The sequence below is a fragment of the Halictus rubicundus genome, chromosome 7 (genome assembly GCF_050948215.1).
Source record: "Halictus rubicundus isolate RS-2024b chromosome 7, iyHalRubi1_principal, whole genome shotgun sequence".
Taxonomy (NCBI): Eukaryota; Metazoa; Arthropoda; class Insecta; order Hymenoptera; family Halictidae; genus Halictus; species Halictus rubicundus.
Window position 1 is genome coordinate 5,734,393 of NC_135155.1, and position 22,410 is coordinate 5,756,802.

The 22,410-nt window shown below is 38.6% G+C and overlaps 1 protein-coding gene across 1 annotated transcript in view; it reads right to left on the minus strand.

Moving 5' to 3' along the window:
- Positions 1 to 11,892, minus strand: part of Grd (GABA-gated ion channel) — a 65,516-nt gene extending 53,624 nt beyond the window's left edge. The window contains exon 1 of the mRNA XM_076791281.1: positions 11,636 to 11,892. The gene's annotated coding sequence lies outside the window, so the exon portion shown is untranslated. The remainder of the gene's footprint in view (positions 1 to 11,635) is intronic.
- Positions 11,893 to 22,410: the final 10,518 nt, after the last annotated feature.

A 22,410-nucleotide genomic window follows, 5' to 3' on the forward strand; every position in this document is an offset into this window, starting at 1 on the left:
CCTAAGACAAATATTTGTTAAAAAAATTCGATCCAAGAACCGCATGTCGTGTATCGTCCAGGGCCGATATACTTGAGCCGTGTTATGCTTACACTCCTCGGCGTCCGAGGCCTCTCGAGCTTCGGGGTAGTGGGGATAATTGCACGACGTTTATCATCCAGGCCTTGGCGACACATATAGGGAAATCACTGTACTTGTTAACTAACAAACCTGAAACATCTAGCCATAATTGTGCTACATATACACGTGGCCAGATAATTGCATTGTATCAACTTGCCCCTACACGTCGCTGCAAGAAATTTTAAAAGAAAGAAAATTTGTTTCTTTTCAACAACACAGATTATTTTTCCCCTTAAGAAGAAATGAGCCGACGAAGAAGACGCATGGTTTTCAACAATGCATCTGCTACAGCATAAAATAAGTAGTCGTGACATTTCGGTTATCTGACAATATCACGAGCTCATCCCCCCGCGTTAGGTGTTATGGACGGCATAAAAATTGTCTGAGAAGCTGATGTGATATACGGCTGCGAAGAGGATGACGAGGAGGTCGCATGTTCCGCGTCGACGGGAAGTTTCCGGCAGCAGTGGAAACGCCATTGGCTAAACCGATAAACAGCGGAAAGCTTTAGCCGATGCGACTACGTTGAAAAATATTTTGCTTCGAGGCTTCCGGCGGGCCCGAGTTAGAAAAATTCTCGTAAAGAACGGTTTCCGCGATCGTATAGCCACCGGTCCGGGTGTTAAAACCGCGGCCGGGCTCAAGGAAAAAAGAAAAACCGCGGTGTCGCGCCCGCTGGAAACGAACTTCCATTTTCCGTTCGACCTATCTGCGACACACGTACATATATTACTGCACGACCCCCTTTGTGCTGTTCATCCAGCTATTTTTTATTGATCATCTCGTAAGATTCGCCGAGAGACTCATCGATTCTGCGTTACGCTAGTCTCTCAGACGTGTCGCGACGTCGAGTGAATGCATTTCCTTACGCTGTACGTGTTTCCTATCTTCTTACACCCTTATCGCTCGCTGGCACACGTATGTAGAGCTTGTTCTTCGAGTACGAGACACGTAAGGTTTTTTCTGAATACATTTAAAATATAATAGAATATCCGAAGCTTCGCTGCAGCGAAATTCGGTAAAAAATGTTCTGTAATAAAAATTAACAAATTCTCTTCCGGCGATTATGTCATACTTTTTCGGAAACCTGTGGTAGAAAGCCGAGGATTTCTTAATAAGTTCATCAACGACAACGACAGTTTCAGTTGTGAAGCAAGAAAGCATTATCTGTAACATAACCTAGAATTTCTAGTCATTGAAAATAATGTTAATAGGTATTTGATAGGTAGGTAAACGTGAAGGCACGATCCTTTGAATTATAAAAGCAGAGAAAAAGCAGACGCTAACTCCTAATGGTATTAAGAAATATTGAAAACAGAGGGAAATTTTAACCAAAAATACCATTACATGTTTTAAAGATATGATGTCATCAAAAGTTGTCATACTTTGCGCCCTAACACAGATGGTTCATCACTGAAATATTTCAAAGTTAAGCCTCCGCCGTCAAATCGCTTGAATAGACCATTAAGTTCGTGGCCATTAACTCCAGATAAAAGGATTTTAGGCATTCTGGGTTGTTCGACGATGATCCCCTGAAATTTTGTAGAACGCAGAAATCCTACTATCTCAAGGGTCTCGCGAAGGTAAAGGTTTGAAATGCGCGCGTTGACGCGATGGTTTCGCGAATCGTATTTATTACCCAGCCCGTTTTCTAACGATCGGCATATTCCGTGTACACATTCACACACATTGTTCCGCGAGCAGGTAAAAACAACTTTCTAGGAACTCGCGGCGCAAGCCGACCTGTGATTATTCGCCAGAAAATTTCTTGGCCGTGCTAATATCGTGAACTCTCAAATACCGAAGCCATTGTTCGGCTCACGGAATAAAAAAACCACGACGACGGCGGTGCAAGTGTCGGTAAAATTGCTTTGCGATAATCCCGCCTCCAACGAGCGTAATTTTTCCGCAGCGTTGAATTGTGTACACCGAAAAAGAAAAGCTGGAAAACGGAGAGCTATTGCAACTCGGCAGACCATTAAGGGCCGTTGCAAAGATAAGAATATCGTCCGACCGACCTCTGCCGCCTATCCAGACTTCCTTTATTTGTTGATCAACAACGGCCGGCTTCGTCGTTCCTCTTCCTCTCTTTCTTCTCCCGCGAGTTACCTATCCCGCGACTTCGAGAGCTTCCAGCGAGCCCGACTTTTTACGTTCTCTCCGAATCCCTCATTTTTCGTTTTTGTTTTCGCTTTCGTGTTGCCTGCCGCCTGCGACTCTTCGGTTAAACATCTTTCAAAGTAGCACATTTACCAACCCCTTTCAAGGTTCCGAGGAGAAAATTAGATCGTGCGTGCGTCGACGCTCACCAACATGGAGCACTTCTTTCCCATTTTCCTCACTATTTCCACTTCTACATTCAATTTAATTCATTCGTCGGGGCAAACGCGTTTCATACTACGGATTACGAAAGAGCGATCAAAAAATGAGCGATTTTTTCGCCCCTTTTCGGTTCCTCGAACTTAGCTTTAATTTTTGTGCCAAGAGATAGTTTATGTCCAGACACGAATCACTGCAAATTTTTATTCCTTTCCATTTTATTTATTTTATCTATTAGCTTCCACGTTTCCTTAACCTAAAACAACGAATTTAAATAAGAATTTGCAAAATTTATAAGGACCGATATTTTCATTTCTACGAAACATCGACTATTAAAATTTTATCAAAAATTTTGAAGACAAATAAAAAAATGTTGAATTTAAGTATACTAAACATTGTATATTACTCAGATTTATATATGATGTAAATATTTGCGAACATTCCCAGCTTAATTATTGGTTTCAGTTTCACCTATAATTAAGCCCCGTTTCGTTATAGTAACAGAATATATACCTAATATCGTTAATAATATATTTATTTAAGCCAGAAACGTTATTTGGTTTTGTGATGACAGTACACGTCCAAAACTCGAGTGCTTAATTATCTGAAGTATATATTCGTTGCAGAAATTACTCGTACATTGTATAGGAAAATGGTTTGGAAGGATAGAATCAGAGTAGAAGACAACAGACTCGTGATGAAGATACTGAACAGAGTCTAATAAATATATGTATGTTATTAATTTTCCTAAAACCGAAATAAAATTCTATTTTGTTGTAGTCGATATACATATATCCAAAACACGGGTCTATCCAGGGACATATATCTGCCAGGAGATACTATTTTTTGGTCCACGCCGAACGTAGAAAAGGACAGCGAAACTCTGGAGGCCTCGGTTCACGGCCCCTCATGGGGTATACCCCGCGGCAGTGGGGATAGCTCCGGGACTTTTATCGGTTAGACATTTGGGACATATACAGTAAACACTGTATATAGCCTTTGGAGAAAACATAGGCATAAATATAAACTTTCGTTTGTCTCTATGAAATTCTGAACGATTGTAAAAATTGCACGTTCCGTATTTGAAATATTTTGAAATCGGTAAGCTGGTGACGTGCCTTCCCTTATTTTACGGCTTCATCGAAATCTCTGGCACAGTGTGCTAAAAAAACGACCGATCGGACGCGGGCAGATCTGTATTACGATACTACTCCACGCACGGCGATACTAAATAACAGCGTGGGAGCACTTTCGGCTCATTGTGTTGCGTAAAAAAGCTACGCGAAAACATCGGCGATCAGTTTTAAATCGGGGGAAAAAGCATCGGCGATATCGTAAAGCGTAGAGACTTTCTATAAATCCTCGGTATCGAGGCTTTCGCGCGATCAGATTTATCGCGGCTGTTAAACTGATAGCTGCGGTCACGTTGCTATCAAACAGTTTGCGTTCATACAACGCCCCTTCAGCACTGTTACTCGCGGTTACCGCCTCGTTAAATTCATTCGCGCTAATTAAGAGCTGTCCTGTCACGTAACTTTTTATTCCAACAAACTGCCACTTAAAAAATGTTGCTTTCAAGTTTCTTAAAATTTTCCCTTTTCTACCTACGGCATGTAATAGTATTTTTATATTATTTTGACTCGGAGCACCCTTCCAGCAGTAATAAACACTGTATTCTTGTTATTTTTGTAAAGTCATGTAAAATGCTCACCTTTAGCGGTCCGTGAATTTTTAAAACACCGGGAATGAGGCGTCGCGTCGTTCTTGAAGGATTAATAACAAAAAGGTAATATTTTTAATTTGAATAACTAGAATAAAAGTTTGGAATCGGTGGTATTTACGCGTCCGGTAATTCCAGTGGTAAGAGATGGATCATAAGGGCTAAGACAACATTTCCTAGAGCAAATTGATGACTTAAGCGAAGAGTACTTCCGCTGGAGGCCCTTGAGATCCTGGAATTAAACATGAAGTTGCTGGAGGGGCTGCTAAGTGGCCAATAAAAATCTCGTTACGAATAGAGACCCGAATTTATGCCCCGTCGTCCCTCAAAAAAAAAATAACGTTCCGCCATGCTTTTTGTTAGGCGTTAGGCAAGCTGTAGCCCGACGCGCGACGGAAGCTTCGGGACGGCGTGTAATTCGCTGGAAAAAAGAGAGCCGGTGGCTTTATTTCATTCAAAATTAAGAATTCACGTAGACGTCTCTCGAGGAACGGTGGCCGTCGTCAAATTAAAGTTTGAACGTCCTCGCTGAAACTGAGACGTCCTCGCCTCCCATTCATTTTTCACCTGTTCTCAGCTAAACAAGATTAAATTGAATGCGGCGCAACACTTTTTCCCCCGTGTCAATCCCCTCTCCCATTAGTCCATTAAAGGAGTTTCGCAACGTGCGTACTCTCGTTCATTTTAGCTCCTTTCAACTGACTATTAATTAACTGAATCAACGTGAAATGGTACTTTTTGATTTTACAATTTCATAGAAGCCGCACTGATTAGAAGCAGTATAGGCACCAGATGAATATTAGAAATACAGTTTTAATTAACACGGGAAGAATGTAATTGTTTTCCCATTTAGTATTTCTAGATACACTGTAACGCACTATAGCACATCCGTAGAAAATTTTGCTATACTCGCTACTAACCTGTTTCGCGCACCACGCTCAGTAAATTTCGTAGACTTGCAGTGAAATAATAAATTTGTAACGAAATAATGCATACACAATATTCAAAGGAAATTTTTGCAACTTTGTGACCCGAGGATTGCAAGCACACACTAAATAAGACAAATGTGCATAAGTGAGGAACGATTGAACAAAAATGTGTGCCTGGTATAGTTACAATGAGCTCGTAACGAAATAAATATTACGCGTGGAAAGATTTAGCAAGATGGGCTCTGTTGCACGTGGTTGCGCTCAACTGCGTTCCCTTTAATTTCGCAGACCGAGACAACATTTCAGGTGGGTCAACGAGAAATTGCATTGCACGCTCGTGAACACAAGACGCATCGTTTGGCTACAACGATCCTCCAGAAAACGAAATCTACCGTCGTCGCCGACAAGATCTCTCTGCCCCTCTCCCCGCGAAAACGTCGCGGTAAATAATGATACCGACTTCCTTCGCGCTTTTCAAAGGAGACCTCCAGTTTATCGCGATGCTCGGAGTAGCTTTTGTGTTTTCGCAATACCCCGTGTCACACGGCTTACACACGGCCACCGACCAGAATCAGGGAAAACTCTAGATCGTCCGTGCATGTTGCGAGGATGCCGACTTTTAGCTTTCTGACAATTATGTTGCGTCGAAAAAGATAAGCATTTTTCTAATTAACACCTCGCCTTAAAATAACAGCTCAGAGGCGGCGTTTCGGAGGCTATTGATGATTTAGATTTTTTTATATTTTCCCTAACCATCTCAAAATTCTAGGGGACAATAATTACGTGAAAACGGAACCTTCTGTAATCAATTTTGAAATATTCCTTGGAGGCAGTACGGCCTACTGATGTCGGGTCCGAAGGATTAAACTTGATTATTTTTAACTTTCCATCTTATACTGACACACGTAATACCAACCTAACTGTTCAAGTACGCGCAAATGTGAATTGGACTGATTGCCGCGCGGCACAGTGCGGACAAATAGCCTGTTTTCGCACTTCTCGTAATTTGGTTATTAATGTATATATAGAGGACATTTTTTACAGACAATTATATTTACCAATATAGTTAATAATTTTAACAAAAAAAAATAATTTTTAGAAAAAAAATTTATTATTAAAAATTAACAAATTTATTTTTAAAAACTAACAAGTTTAGAACAAAATTAATAATAAATGAACCATATGTAAAATTAACAATAATAAACTTAAACAAATTATAAAATAGTGAATAAAATGAATAAACTTAACAAAACGCTATTCGCTATCCGAGTCATTCTCAGTACTTTGATTGCGACCCAAAATCATTGACTCTCGTGATCTTGCACATCTCGATCTATCCTTACATTCTTATTACTTTTTCAATAGTTATAATACATATATTAAAAACAAATTAAAAAGACATAAAAATGATTGATATATAATTATTGCAAAATTGTATTATGCATAAAAATGATTATTATATGATTATTATTAACAATTTCCATCCTAATACGCATGTTTTGCAAAAGAAATGTATTTCATATCGTGATATACACGAATATTGAACTTTTCCAGTAAATTCCCCACTGTAACTGTGATGAACAAATGGCAAAATTTTTTACAACCAAATTTGTTTACAAATGTATAGTTATGGTTAATTATTCACAGAAAATGAAATATAACAATATAACTAATACATTTAAAAAGAAAATAACAAATTTTACACGATAAATCCTAAAGGAAAGGTATGGACACTTCTTAAAAAGTTTATAAAATTGAGAGTCGCAAAAAGTGGCAGACAAAACTATGAAATTCTTAAACTATAATAAGTAATGTATCCGAATATGCATAAATCTCAGGACATGTTTTGCCGTTTTTGTTTTATGTTCATTTGAAGTTTTATATGCAATTAACAAATAAAATCACCGCTGAAAATTTGTACAAAAAATAAATCTACTTTATTAAATGTATAAAGAATGCATATTCCTTGGTAAGCACTTTCCATTACACGGAATTATTATTGCACACTCATTTACTGTTAATATAATATTTTTCGATTTTTGACACTTCAGAGAGTGCCTTCATGGCCAAATTTTTTTACAAAAATCTAAATTTGGTTACCAATGCATATGTAATGGTAATTAGTCACAAAAAATTAATTTTAACAATAAAATTAATAAGTTGAAAAAAAAATTATTAAATGATTTTTAAATGAATAATAATATGAATTTCCTGCTAATATGCAGTTCTGCCAAAGGAAATTTTCGTACATCGTCAAATAAAAATGTAGTGAGATGTGCCGACTTTTCCGCACTGTACACGGGTCCGAGGACTAGCGTGAATGGACCTGCTTGCCGGTAGAAGAGTTGTGCACAATATTGTAGACGTTTTATTTAGAACCCGTTTTCCCAAAAACGCCAACCATTTTAAATTGGTTTTAAGACAGTACAGTATATTTCCTACATACTATACTAAAATTTCGAAACATGTTAGATATCTTGTTAGTTTGGTTACGTTAAATTTCGGAAGCATGTGAATCTTCAGTTGGAGATAATATTTTTGGTTAATGCATAAAGTTTGAACACAGATTATAGAGATTACGAAGATTGCTTTCTGAAGCATTAAGAAGCCCAACTAATCCGAGTACAGTACGGAGAAAGAGTTTGCGAGAAAAAGACTTTCGTTGTAGCCCGAGAGCCGAGGGCTACATTAATGTACGCGGAATATAACTCGTGGATGTTTATTTCGTTCCGATTCCGGTAACTTTGTCCATTAGAAGAAATTCATCGCGGCGAAATCTTACAAGGTGGGAAGGGTGTTCCGATGTCGTTTAATTGAACTGCATGGAAACTGAAAGTTCAGCGAGCAACGTCGATGTGTCGCGAGCGAAAAGTGCGCTTTAAAACTGATCGCCAAAGGGGCCGAGTGGGGCACCCCGACCTAATTCTTGACAATACAGAAAGATCTCTCAATGGAGAATACAACTTTTATAATAAAACTTCCTAATTACCGGTGTAACTCACACCCTCGTTTCGTTTAGCCGAATGCAGCCAGTTCGTAACATACTAGTCATAATAAAAAATGAACTTATGATCAATGGAAAAGTAGAAGTAACATAACGGTGTGTACACAAGATCTGCAGTCTAATTATAACTGTACGAAAGGACGGTCTTGATTAATGTATTTCATTTTTCTTTACAGTACACAATCGAAGCTTCGATCTCCAACTCGAAGCGTTTAATCCGTAAAATATCAATTAATTATAACAAATTACGGACAGCGAAATTATGGAATGCGATTTAATTATAATAATCCCGATTAATTTGTTCTTCTACAAAGTATGAACTGTTATGAAACCACGCCGTTACAGCGCGCTGCGAATTAATAAAATATTTTACATGTCCTCCAGTCATTTTTTACCACGGCGACGATGTGTAACGGGAGAAGATGCCGCGAATTTATTTCTCCCTGGCGAATTACTGTCACCGCATCGAAGGACGATAAGTCTCCTTGGGAATTCCTTGGTAGCACCTAAGTGGTACTCTTTTTCGCATAACGAAACGTCTTTACTCCTGACACAATAAATCACCGCCAGTTTACAACGAACTAAACAGCTCTCTCACTCTTCCTTCTCCGATGCTCACCTCGCCGTCATCAATATTTCATCAGCGTGTCGCCAATGAGTAATGCCTTACACCTAACAATTTTTTTCGCCATTTTTTCAGGGCTAATCTGTGTCGCCCAAATCGGGGTTCGGCAAATATGCATTTAAGTAAAGACATGTTTCAATACATTAAATAAGAATATTTCTGAGAACAATTGATAACGTTGACACGGCATAAAAGAATTTTGGACAAATTAATTGAATGTTTGATCAACGAAAAATTATTTGACTTTAATTTCTACGGTCTACGTTGAAAATATGTAGAATGTATTGAAGAGTTCCATACTTCTCTTGGTCGCTGCATTAAACATTTCGATAAAGTAATTAGTATTTCATATATGTAAAAGTTATCAGAATTCTGAGCACAGAATATACCGGGTGAAGCGCCAGAAACAGGCCACCTGATTAACTCGGCTGCTATTGGTGTTAGGAAGAAATGTATCAGATGGAACTTGCTTGGTTTCGAGGCATATTGTTACACAAACATTCTCTGCGTAGGTGGAGGCATAGAGGAGATTTCAAGGTCACCTTGATTTTTTTAAATGGAAAGACCCACTTTCTGTATGATGAATCGATAAACTATCGAATTCTGAGTAAAGCTGTATTGACCTCCATATGTTCTAAATCTAATAGTTAACGAGATATTATCGAAATAATTTTCTTTCTTCTTTCTTTCTTCTTCCTTCTTTCTTCTTCTCGTTAACTATTAGGTTTAGGACATATGAAGGTCAACGCTTTTATACTCAGACTTTGATACTCTATCGATCTAGGGTATTAAAAATGGGACATTCCATTAAAAAAATGAAGTTGACCTTCATATGTCCTTTACGCGTCCACCTACAAAAACATCAGATTAACTACTACTAACATCAGATTAATGCCCCCTCGAAACCAAGCAAGTTCCATCTGATGCATTTCTTCCTAACACCAATAGCAGCCGAGTTATTCAGGTGGCCTGTTTCTGGCGCCTCACCCTGTATATGTATATATGTTTTACTGAGATTCCGTTTCAGTAAATACAAACAATTTAAAGACATTTACTCGGGCTGCGCGAGTTTCTTGAGTACGAAGTTTTGATACTCCCTTCAAGATGGCGGAGTAAAGCGTTCAGCTATTCAGGCGACTTCAACCGGCACTTTCACCATTTTGGAGATGAAGTATCAGACAGCAGTGAGATTTGTATACTTGTTGCGAAGGGAGGCTTTTTCTGGTAAAGAAGAATATTAAATAATCGACAAGATCTTTGAAGGCTTTTCAAATAATCTAAATTCAGAAATGTATGGGGTGAATTATATTCTGTACACTATTTGCAACACTGTAGTTATCGCAGATCTACTAGAAGGTCTTTTATTGATTGTACTACAGCTAAAAGAATACAATTAGTTTTCCAATAATAAGAAAGAATAAAAGAAAGAAATTTCTGTCGTTATTAAATAATTTATTAAGCAATTTTCAACTATTAATCTTCGAATTCGAACCAACCTTTAGGTAATGGAGGAGGTCAACAAAATGACTTCCATAGATGAATACAGTTTTTATTTGTCAAGAAGATTATGATATCTTCGACAGGTTGGAAAAGAATTTTATCGATTTACTTAATTGTTTTCAAACAAGAAATCGCAACCGCATGCACGGATCATTCTATGTGTACGCGACAAAGTTACTCCAACTTAAATCAAGCTATTGCACACTATAAATAGTTCTATAGTTTAATGGAAGTTGGGACATTCTATCCGTTAGAAGCATAGAACGCACAATGTTACACACCAAATTATTTAGATACCAAAGATTCTAAATAATTGAAGTTCCAAGACAGATACTTTTTCTTTCTTAAGAAAATATTAGATTATTTAATATAAGAATTTCTTAATTTCTTGATTACTCATTAAAAGAATTTGATTAATGGGTGTCTAGTACGTAAAGTATTTGAATAAAATATGTTACGCTGATATTTCAAGTTCCTTTAAAATAATTATTATAGGGTATACGCTATGCAGAATGTTGAGCAACGTTGACAAAGAAGGGAAATTCCCTTTTTTCACTGTCCGCGCTGAAAAAAAGAGACGAAGTTTTTGAAATTTCATTAGTAAATGTATTTTGAACTCTAAAAGCTTCTTCATAGCTTCGACAACCGCCAACAGCTTCAACGATTCCACAACAAAAATTTCATTAATCTTGGAAAGTCTCGCAATCAGAGTTTTACGAATTTTGAAGTGGTACGCGGAAGAAAACAAAAACGATTGGCTTCGCTCCCACGTGATTTACAAATCAAATATTGAATCAAGAAAACTCAACCTCCATTTCAGTTTTTAATACACTGTCGAGAACAATTGACGAGTCTATTTGATCTAACTCTTAATGCTCCGCTGCCACGAAATTTTTCAATAACTGTTACGTTCGTCAATCTTGGTCGTTACTACTCCTTAATTATCGCTCATTGTATTCTAATTATTCATCCTTCGCTTTATATAATACAATTAGTACTGTACCTAAAAGTTCCCTAAAATAATAACCACAATAATAAAAATAGTAACTGCATTGCACAAATTATCACATTACCCACTAGCGATTAATTAATAGTTGTTAACGCTAGCTTTACTAGCAAATTTTAGGAAAGCGAAAACAAAATCTAATTTTCAGTCGTAGTGACCTTTGTAGATCTGAAATAAATAAAAATCGTACTAAATTCGAATTTCATATTATAGTATTTTTTTTTTATTTTCTGTAGCCATAAATGCATAAAGATCCGCAGTTTAATCACGATGTTTGTAAAAAGTGTCAGCCACATTAGCGAGTCACATTAAAAAATCGGTAAACTTCCTGGTAACAAATTTCTCGAAAAAAAAATCAGCAACAGGCGCGTAGTATACAAAAAAAAAAAATCGAAAAATTGGACACACTCACCGATTACGCTCGATCTTCGCACATTCGAGCCTCCATTGACGTCTCTGGAACGATCCCTTCATCACGACGAGGAAATAACGAACGCCATTAAAACTGACAGTCTCTCGATCAGTCGCATCTTGAAGTCACGAAGAATACAAAAAGGAAACTGGGGTTGCGAACGGTTCCGGGGGGTTGCGGAATTGATTATCACCGGAGAAATATCGTGGGCTTTTACACAAAACTTTGAAGAAACATAAGTAATTTAGTTTACAATCTGATTTGTTTCCCTATGAAATATTAAAATGACCGGAAAACACTCTGCATTAAAAAGGCTCCACAAATCCCAATTTTCTAGCAGCCAACCTATCAGCTATTTATATTAGAATTGACGGTAAGATGATAAGAGGATTAACGTTGACTTCAATGAGGCAGGTTCGAAAATGTGTAAGAGAAAATTGCGATGTGGGAATGGGCCTAGCCATGACTGCTATAAAATCGTGAAAAAATTTGTTCGCCACCAGGAAAATTTCAGGAATGAAAACTGGGAAGGTTTGAGGGTCGCAGAATTGATTATCACCGGATATCGTGGATTGTTGTTCACACAGAATTTCAAAATTTCCGAAAACACGAGGAAGCACTGTCCACTACAAACGTCCGGTAAATTTCAATTTTCTGGCAGCCTACCTGTAAGTTATTTATGTTAGAGTTAACGATAAGCTGATAGGAGGGTCAATGTTGATCTCAACGAGAAAATCGGCAAGAGAAATTTTGAATGGGCCTATCCGTGAAATCGTGAAAAATTTATTTTCCACCAGAAAAATTCGGGGGAAGGAAAAAAGGGGTTGCAGGGTGTTTTGGGGGGTCGGGAAGTTGATTATCACCGGGGGATATCGTGGATTGTCGTTCACACCGAACTTCGAACTTTCCGAAGACACGAGAAGCACGTGGCGAAGCCACGTCGCGTACTGACTGCCTCGTACAGGACAGCTGACGAAGGGTGGCAACTCCGCACTTGCCACCCTGCGCTTTCCCTCTTTCTCCCGAACCTTGATCCTCTTCTTCTACCCCCGGCCCCTCTATCACTGGCCGAACCCCTTCCCGCCGTTTTTCGGAAGTTAATCAAACACATATTTCACCCGAAACTATTTCTTTCCGGCCGGTGTGGCGTGGCGCGCCGAGCACCGGCCACCTGATAAAGCATGTGTTAAACGTTTCGCAGGTAAAAAGCTTTCGCACCTCACGGCGGAAGTTCGTTAAGTGTCTTTCAAGATTTCTTTCCACAGAACTTCTTTTTTTTTTCTCGGTGCGAGTAAGAAGTTTGGGGTGCCATAAAAGTTGCGATCGAAATTCATGGGCAATTCGATCGGTGTCTTTCTAAAAGGGTTTCGCAGCCTATGAACTATTTTTGAAAGCCCTCAAGGTGCTAATAGAGTTAACTTGTTCGTGAGCGTCCGTGCTGGGATGCGGGGAAGGCAGTGGCTTTTTTAAAAGTAATAGTAATAATAATTATCTCGAGTGGACTGCGTTGTGTTATTTTATAAATTTTAGAGTGGCTTTAGAGAAGCTTCCTTTGTCAATACATTCTGCGAATTAAAAATAAAATAAAATTACATAATATTTTGTATAATATTGTTTTCCACAATTGTTTTTAATATTTCTATGCGCTATAAACGAATAGCACAACCAAGTCTAGTTCGTACGTCCTAAATGATTCTTATCCAATTGATTGATATTTAAAAGAAGAATTACAATCTTCCTCAGAAGACTGAGTATGAAAAAAAATGTTGTTGAATATTGTCAAAAGAAAATATTTGTTTAACAGGAGATATAGCGAAAAAATTTAAGAGACTTAGTATACAACCTAATATCTTTCTATAGAATATTAAAATTATCGAGATGCACTGTTCATTACAGACATCCATCTAAATTCCAATTTTCTAGCAGCCAACCTGTTCGCTGTTTATACAAGGATTAATAATAAGATGATTAGTGAGAGGATTAATGTTCGCTTCAATAAGGTAGGTACGGAAATATGTAAGAGAAATTTGATACATAGAAATCTGAATGGATCTACTCATAGCTGCTATTAAATTATTAAAAGAGTCCATCTCGCAAGTTCTAAAACAATACAAGGTAAGCATATTTATTCATATTATTTATACATACTCCACCCGTTTCTGTATAAATATAACAAAAAAGTAAACATATCTTTAAAACTTTTCCTAACAAAATATTGTACTACTTGAATAATATTAAATTTAGCTTCACCGCTCCGCCATTTTAAAAAAAGAAGGAGCTCACAATTTGCGTTTAACCATAAGAAAAATTGTCACATGCACCGTGTACAACAGCCCTCTCTATAAAAGGTTACGCGACTTGAATGATATTTGTCGTCGTAAGTGGATACGCTCCGCCATTTTGAAAAAAAGAAGGCTCGCACTTCGTGCTCAATTATCAAGAAAATTGTTATCGTATACGCTGCATGAACATAATAAAATTACTAAAATAAACACGGTTTTCGAAACCGAATGGAACTTTCTTGAACGAAAGGTTACGCGACATGAATAATGACATTTGTCGTCGTAAGAAGATACGCCCCGCCATTTTGAAAAAAAGAAGAAGGCTCGCAATTTGTACTGAATCGGCAGCTTACCAGAGGGAATAGCGAATTATCCATTGACAGAGATCGAGCAAAGAGAGATCCGGGTAAGGAGATCGCGAAGAATTTTATTAAAAATCTCGCGACCCTGCGAAAGTGTCATAACATCCGCGGTCGCGAAGTAATCGAAGTCAGTACAGCTTGAATTCATTGCAGAGGTAGGAAGAGATTTCCTGGTGGGAGATCCATTGTTGACAGTGCATTAGCAGTCTCCTGCGGTGCTACCGCACTCCATTCAACTCGGGAGTTTTCTCGATACCCACTCGACAATGGGATTATCGATACCAGGCCTTGAACGGAAGTTATTAGGATCGGACAAACCTCGCCGGAAGTGAGGATCGCGAGAAATAACAAAAAAAAAAAAGAAAAAAGAAAGAAAGAGAGAACAGTCTCGATTTTTGAGATCGCCAGCATTCCGAGTGAAAATCGAGACGATTTTCAACGGTACTGTAAGGGAACTTTTATTCGTTGGCAAAAAGCATCCGCCATATAAATCTTAGGTTCGGTAGAATCTCTCATTATCGGAATTTCTGTCATTCACATCCTCTGCTATTCGAAGGTTCCCCTCGTCTGAACGTTCTAATACCCATGTGTAAGGTGCTGGGACATTTTCTGTTTATACTGGGTGTCCCAGTAATCCGCGTCCTCCTGACAAAGTTAATCCAAAAAATTCATTTGTCGTGTATAGAGCTATTTGCGAAAAATTGATTAAAATATGCACTATTACTACCTCTAATAAACGTGTATATAGGCCCTTGAAGATCACCCTTCGATTAAATCACACAGAAGACAGTTCTAAGATTTCATTACACAAAATAGATTAATTAAAAATTTATTTACGGGGTATTTAGGCATAATTTTTTGGTTCTTATTACAAATGACGTTGATTGAGTCGATGGTACAAAATATTCCTAAAACTGAGCACAATTCGAAATAGATTCTTAAATGTATTTAGGATTGGATATCATAGAGTTCGCGTGTGTGAAGTGTATTGTTGTTTATGGAATCGTTAAAAAAAGGTTGCGTTATTAATGTCGAAAATAGATCAATGCGGAATGACCGTTTTATTGGAACGTTAACTTTTTATTCAATCGAAAAAGTACTTCGATCTTCGGAATTTTAAAACTACTTTCCCCCGACAAACTCTTATGAGGACATTAAAAGCTAATTGCCGAGCCAGACGTGTACCTACTCCAACGCTCGATAGTTCATAGCGCGGTTATCGCCTACTAAAATCGCTGATATCCTTTTCCTTTTTTCCCTACTTTCCCTCAATACCGCTCTTATCATTACCCTTTTGTGACGCCCTTCCCCGATCGTTTTAATTAAATCGTTAAATATCCTGGCCAAGAAATCTTGCACGGTATTTGGTCGAGGAAGAGGTCCGAGCGGAGGTTCGTCCAGAAGCAACCTAATCCATCGCGACTGACCAATCATTTCACAGGATATATCCATTTTCATCAATTTTATTCCTCCATCTTCTTCAAATTATTCCAACCCGTATCGAACTGTCAAAGCAGACTGAAACTTCAATCGTGGTTATATTCTTCATAAAATATTCATATTAACATTCAAAAATATTGCTAATTATTACACTGCGGATTTTAACGCTACTATGACAAAAATCAGTAAATGAAATATGAAATATTAGAAATTAATTTTTTTTATTTTTTTTACTTATTGATGTAAACGACTGCCTCCGGGCCATTAGCAACTTTTTCGCATAAATCGGCACCTATGGCAGCAGTAATATGGCATCTGGTCGGTATACTGAAATAAGTCAACGATTTAACGTAACCCCAAAAAAGTAATCTTTCTCTCAATAATCGAACAGATTCATTATTTTTCATATAAATTTTAACAATTTCTACACGCTAAGAGACTGTACATTTTTCCATGATATAATCTCTAGATCTCTAGGAGAAGATCTCTAGGACTACTTTGACAACCCTGTGCTGCCGCGATGCTAGTATACTTCTTCAATCGAGTGTTCTCGAATTCGCGTTTTTCAACCCGTGGTAAGTATCGACGAGATCGCGAGGAAACGGTAATTAAATCCGGAAATCGATCTTATGTCCGTCCTTGTTGTATTCCGTGATCGTTCCCGAAGAAATACAACCCTGGTCCGTTTTCATCTTATTTTTCTCCTTCGCTGGTAGCTCAGCGGTGGATTTAACTGCGAGACCGCAAGATGTAATTTAGGATTTCGTCACGTTTCAAGTAACTCCGCCAGACTCGCAACTCCTCGGCCGTATTCGATTGTTAAAAGCTTCCCGCCTCCGAGTATTTCTCGAATCGAATGATTTTTCAATTAAGTTGCGATAGATACGAAAATCCAACGACCGCTATCGGATGTATTACCGATTACTGGGTTCACTGACCTACTTCTTTGACAAATCGCTACTTTAACCATAATGAAAGTAACGGATGGTTGCTCGGGTTCGTTAGCAGTAAAATATTGGCAATGTGTCGTTTCTTTCGCGTAAATTCTAACCCTCAAGAATTATTTATTATCGCCTATGTCTTCGAGGATGATACTGATTAATCGTCTTTCCTTTCACGGATTGAATCGGTAATAATTGTTATATATTGTTCGTTAGTGTAATTTTTGGAATAAAAGTCCAACATTTTAATATCATCATAAATCTAACGTAACAATATATTAGGATAAGATAAGGATAAGGTTAGGATAAGATTAGGATATTCCAACATTATTAAAAGTCTATAAATTAGAAATCTTTTCTTTTTGTACCTGATAATATATTTGATTTTAACTCAGGTTCCCTTGGTTTCATTATCTTATAGGCTGTGGATGATTATAAAAAATTTATTACTACTTTAAAGTAAAATTCGAGTTTGCAAAAATTGCAATAATCGTCGTATACTCTTTAAACTATCGTTGGTCCGCCACCATCTGCTGCTACAAACGAACGGTGTATCAAAAGTTACAATAATAATGCAATAACGCTTAGTTGTACAATAATACTTACAAAAAAACTCTATCAAATCTGCAGAAATATACCGGCAGAAACTATGGTAATTTCGCTGGCGTTCGCGACGCAATGTCAGCAATTATCGTAATAATCAAAATTGTACGCAACAACCAGAAGAAAACGACCGTAATCAGAGAAACAAAAACACACCTAACTATTTCAGTCGGTAACAACTACGGATTCGATCGACGTCAATCAAAAACGCATGAAATGTTTAGTGGAACTATGGAAATTACGCTGGCCGTGTGAGGTTTATTATTAATTGGTTCGTATAAACGAGCTTCTACCGCGACTGCTGAATAAAGGATAGAATTCGTTCGGAAACCGAATCCGAAGCATCAACGTCCTCTGCAAGCGTCGCGTCGCGCAGATTCACTATGCGATCTGTGAGCCATCGGAGCGTCCATTAAACCGGATATGATCGTAAAGGGTTCGTAAAAGCGCGAGGTATGTCCGCGTGTGTGCCAGAGGGAACGCTCGCGAGCCAGCTGGCCGGTGTTTCTCGATCATCTACGCTTTCTGTGTCCCTCTATCGAATCACAGAGTGATCGAGAGAGAGAGAGAGAGAGAGAGAGAGAGAGAGAGAAAGTCACCAGAATCGGGTGAACCACGATAAAAGATGGATGATGAAAAACAAGGATGAGAAGGGGACGACGCGCGGCGAGTTAAACGGAGAAACTCCGCATGAAGAGTACTCGAAGATGGCACCGTCAGCAATATTCAGGATCTTCTTTGTCCTACGGTCCTCCCCCTCTCGCCGTCTCTTTCCCTTCCTCGGATCCCCCTTTCCCGATTTTTCGCTCTTCCTCTGGCAGCCGCCCCTTCACTTTGACTTCGACCTCCAACGCAGCCCACCGACCCTCCCTCTTCCGCCTTACATCCCCGATAACCTATATTCGACAGTGCGGCCGCGGAACTTCAAGGAAAGAATTCCTCTCTTAACCTGCATAGAGTAACGCCAGTCGTTGATTCCCGTCACCGGTGGAATGAACTTGGAAATTTCTTAGGAATTCGCTTCGGGTCCTCCCCCCTCCCTTTAACCGGTGTAGGTATTACCGCCGTAACTATTCTCGCCGATGGAACAATTTTACCCATGAAATTCATCCGATCCACCCACGCGAATCGGCAGAGGCTAGCTCGGAACCGGCGTACTTGCGCCGCGGACTGTTCCCAACGAGTTCTGCCGGTTTTATTGTTTCACATCTAATTCCTTGAGGGACTTTTGCGCATTTCTAAATTGCGATCATCCCTGAAAGAATCCGGAATGCCCACGAGAAGGTACTATGAGATCTGAAAAGGTTTGTATTGTACTAGAAGGTACATTACGAATCTTAGGTTATGTTTCGAAAATACCTTCGCGAAGTTTCATCTGATACACGTTTCTTACATTAACACTAGAACTGTCGGATGAGTCAAAATGACTTGCTCCTAATTTTTTCTTTTAGAAATATTGAAATTATAAATATGTGTCCGTGATAAAATTTTTCACTAAACTTCTCTATCGAAGTAGATATTTAAACAAAACTGCTACGAAATCGAAACAAATACAATTTTGTTGTTACTATAAGGCAATGTATGCCAGTTGCATTTGGTGCTTGGTTGTTCTAATGTTAGAGGGCTGATTTTCAGAAAATCAACACTAAACCTACCACGGCCGGTCAAATTGACCTTTTCAAACTTCTGCGTACAATTTCGTACATACAACATTCCCAGATAGCACGCGACGTCTTAAAGACGTATTTTTTACGTCCATTTTAGGTCTGAATGTCTTACGTCACAACAAGACGTCTTTTTCGAGATGTTGTTTTTACGTTCGTCCTAAAGACGTCTTTTTGGAGGTTAAATAACTTGAATTTCTTGGAGACGTTGTGATAGGGACTAGTTCGTAAAATTATATGGAAATAAATTTGTATCATCATTTTATGGAAGTTGTTCATCCATTAATTCATTCAGCAACAAATGGACTATTATCTACGTTTAATGTATTAACAATAACTTTCTTTAAGGACCGGTCATTTTGACCATGCACGGTAGGAACAGGTATATAAGAAGTGTCGGTAGGTTTAGTGTTAATGTTCAAGAAAGTCATAGCTAGTTGAACTGGAAAGTACATTTTTGATCTTCAGTTGGAAGTTGTTTTACCAAAGGTATGTTATTCCCTTAAATAATCTGTACCATTATCAAGTTTGTAATTTTGTAATTACCCTAATACTCCAACGAAACCCGATATTGCACGACGACCCTAGACGGGATAATGCTTTCAGGAATGGAAAGTGAAGTGGTACTGGCCTGCACAAATAAACCTGCTCCCTGTTGGTAAGGGACAAGAAAAAGGTATAGGCAGGCCGAATACGAAGCCGAGTTTAATTTGCAATATTCCTCCATGTTTGCTTGGCCCGCGATACTCACGAAAGTCTTCTACTTTCCAGGAAACTCTCAATCCCGGGTTGCTTCATCATCTGGCGAAATGAATCCGTGAACGTTTGACAGAAAACTGCCTCGGCAAACTGTGTGCCCGCTCCCCGTTCCCACGGTGATTTCAAATGCATTGGTGTAACATGTGGTTGCTGCTGCGAATCAAGAAGAAGTCAATCGAAGAAGGTATTAAAAAGAATGAAACAACGTGACGAAATTAACCCTCTTGCGCCCTTCGTGTCAATTTTACACGTTTTTCACACGAAGGATGACGTTATTCTGCCATTTGTGGTACAATTGAAGACCCTATTAAAAATTTAAAGGTTAAATAGTTGAAATATCATTTTCCATTGACAAACCCTAGGATAATAAATTCGATGCCTAGAGATTCGTCTCGAGACTTTGATATCTTGTTCGCGACCATATTTTTCCCTCTCTTTTCACGTTTATCTCGCAGGTGGTCTAACCCCCCCCCCCCCCGAAACCTCCTCCCACACACACTCCGCGAACACACGTACCTCGATCGTAAGTCGAGAACGCAGTCTAGCGAAATACAGATAATTCTGCGAAGATTGCTCGCGGAGCGCGTCTCAGGATTTTCGATATCAAGCTTGCTACCTGGTTTCTTATCTTCGAATTCCACTTTCATCGAAAAGCTGCTAATAAAATATTGAAAGATTTCCGATGCGTCGAAATACTATTTCGAAATCGTTTCCGCGCACAGTGGTGGACAATAACATTCGCACACCATTGAAAACGAAATAACTAACTTTTGTGTGAACTTTTAGGGTTGATATTCGACCTTCAACGCGTTAAGGGGTTTGTGTCAAGAGCAGGCCCGACATCGTGTGGCGATTATAAATTGTAGTAATTCCTATTAGGAAGAGATAGGGCGAGTATAATGTTCCGAAAGCGGGCGAAATAATTTTCTCGTTATATCCAGTTCAATCCACGATTCAAGTCGATTTGATTCCTACGTGGAAGTGTCCTTTCCGGAAGTCGCGGAAATTGCGAGCTGCATCAACGGAGATATGATGTGAAACGTCATTGCAGGTGGGGCAGGATCCATCCCCTCGAGTTCTTGAAGTCGATTCTCGTTCGACAGTCTTGACTCTGGCAGGATGCCAGGAAACTGCCTTGTTACGCGCAGGAGGATGTCGCAGGATGCATTGCACAATGCATCCACTGTGTTACCCTTCCCGATTCTCTTAACGAACATTTGATTATTCGCCGAATTTTCCAACTGCTTTAATCCTGCATGACATAAGAAAAAAATAAAATTCACTTATCGAAAGAGTCCGGAAATACTTTAATAAATTTTTCGAATATCTGTCTATACGTTTTTCTTTTTTTCGTAGTACGATGGGAAATAAGTCATGGGCGATCACTGCTGAGTTTCGAGATTATTGAAACGTCCGTCGCGTCGAGAAATTGCAGGGATTCGCGATGACGAATAAATGCGATTCGTTTTGATGGATCACTCAAGGCTATTCCGTGACGCGACCGCCATTTGCACGATCACGCGCAGTAAACTTCCCCTTTAAGAAACACGTGTTCGGAATGTGATACTCGATTTGGATGTGCCGTCGTCATTTCTTCTCGACCGTCACGATGTCTTTTAACACGTCCGCTGCCATAAACACTATAGTCGTTCAAGGCGTTGCGCATATTCGGTACGTACACTACCGCTTAAAAGTATGCGGACACTCCACGGTGGATACGTCGATGAATCTCGTATTTAATTTTAGTGTAGTATTAGAAAGTTCCACATATGTAATTTTTAATTTAAAACGTTAGATATTTCATAAGAAACTAATAAAAATCGTTTTTAGTCACTATTTTAGGCACTGGAATAACTGAAAAATGTACGAATAAAAAATTTGATTCTCTCAGGAACTAAAAAATAGTCTTAAGAATGTTACTGCAAAATTGTATCCAAATTGGTCCGGTACTGAGTGTTCCCAATGGAATATTTAAACATTCCAGGCGGCAAATTAAAGAAAATTAAACCACGAATTCTAATAATAATATTTTAAAATGTGATGTCGATTGCTCGAAATTTACAGATGAAATGATTCTAAAAATTATTGACGAGCGCAACAGCGAACGTGTAGTTTTCGAACAGTGATCGATATGCAGCTCGAGAGCACTTGCTCGCGAAACGATTGACACGCGATCAATGTGTGCCCTTCGAAAGTCCTCGATCGGATATGATCTCAGATGTTCATGGTTGTCGGAGTTTTTCATTATTCGATCACAATATCATTACATCGGAAAAATATTTTCAAACATTTTTTCGAATTTTCAACGAAACAACTCATTAATCTCATTTCCCAGTTACGCCAAAATTTCAGATTCTTTTTGTTAATTCATTATTACTAAGAGTTTGAAATCTACTAATTTATTAGTTTCTCTATGATATACATTTATTTGTTCTCATCCTTCGCTGTAAGCTTTCATTCATCTTAAACAAACTGGTATTCCAAATATGCTGTATTCCGACCGCTACTGCTATTGCAGTTCACTTTTGCCATATGGTATATCCCTTGGCGGCACCAGTAATCTGTAATTACAGGCATTGTTCTGTTTTCTGGTTTCGAACGCAATCAGGGTTGCATAGAGCATGCGGGACTTGACACTGAATCGCGTGCGACACGCTACTGCAGCCAGTTCAATTATTGAACATAATAATTACGTAATCTGCTGAGAGAAACATGGAACAAAGG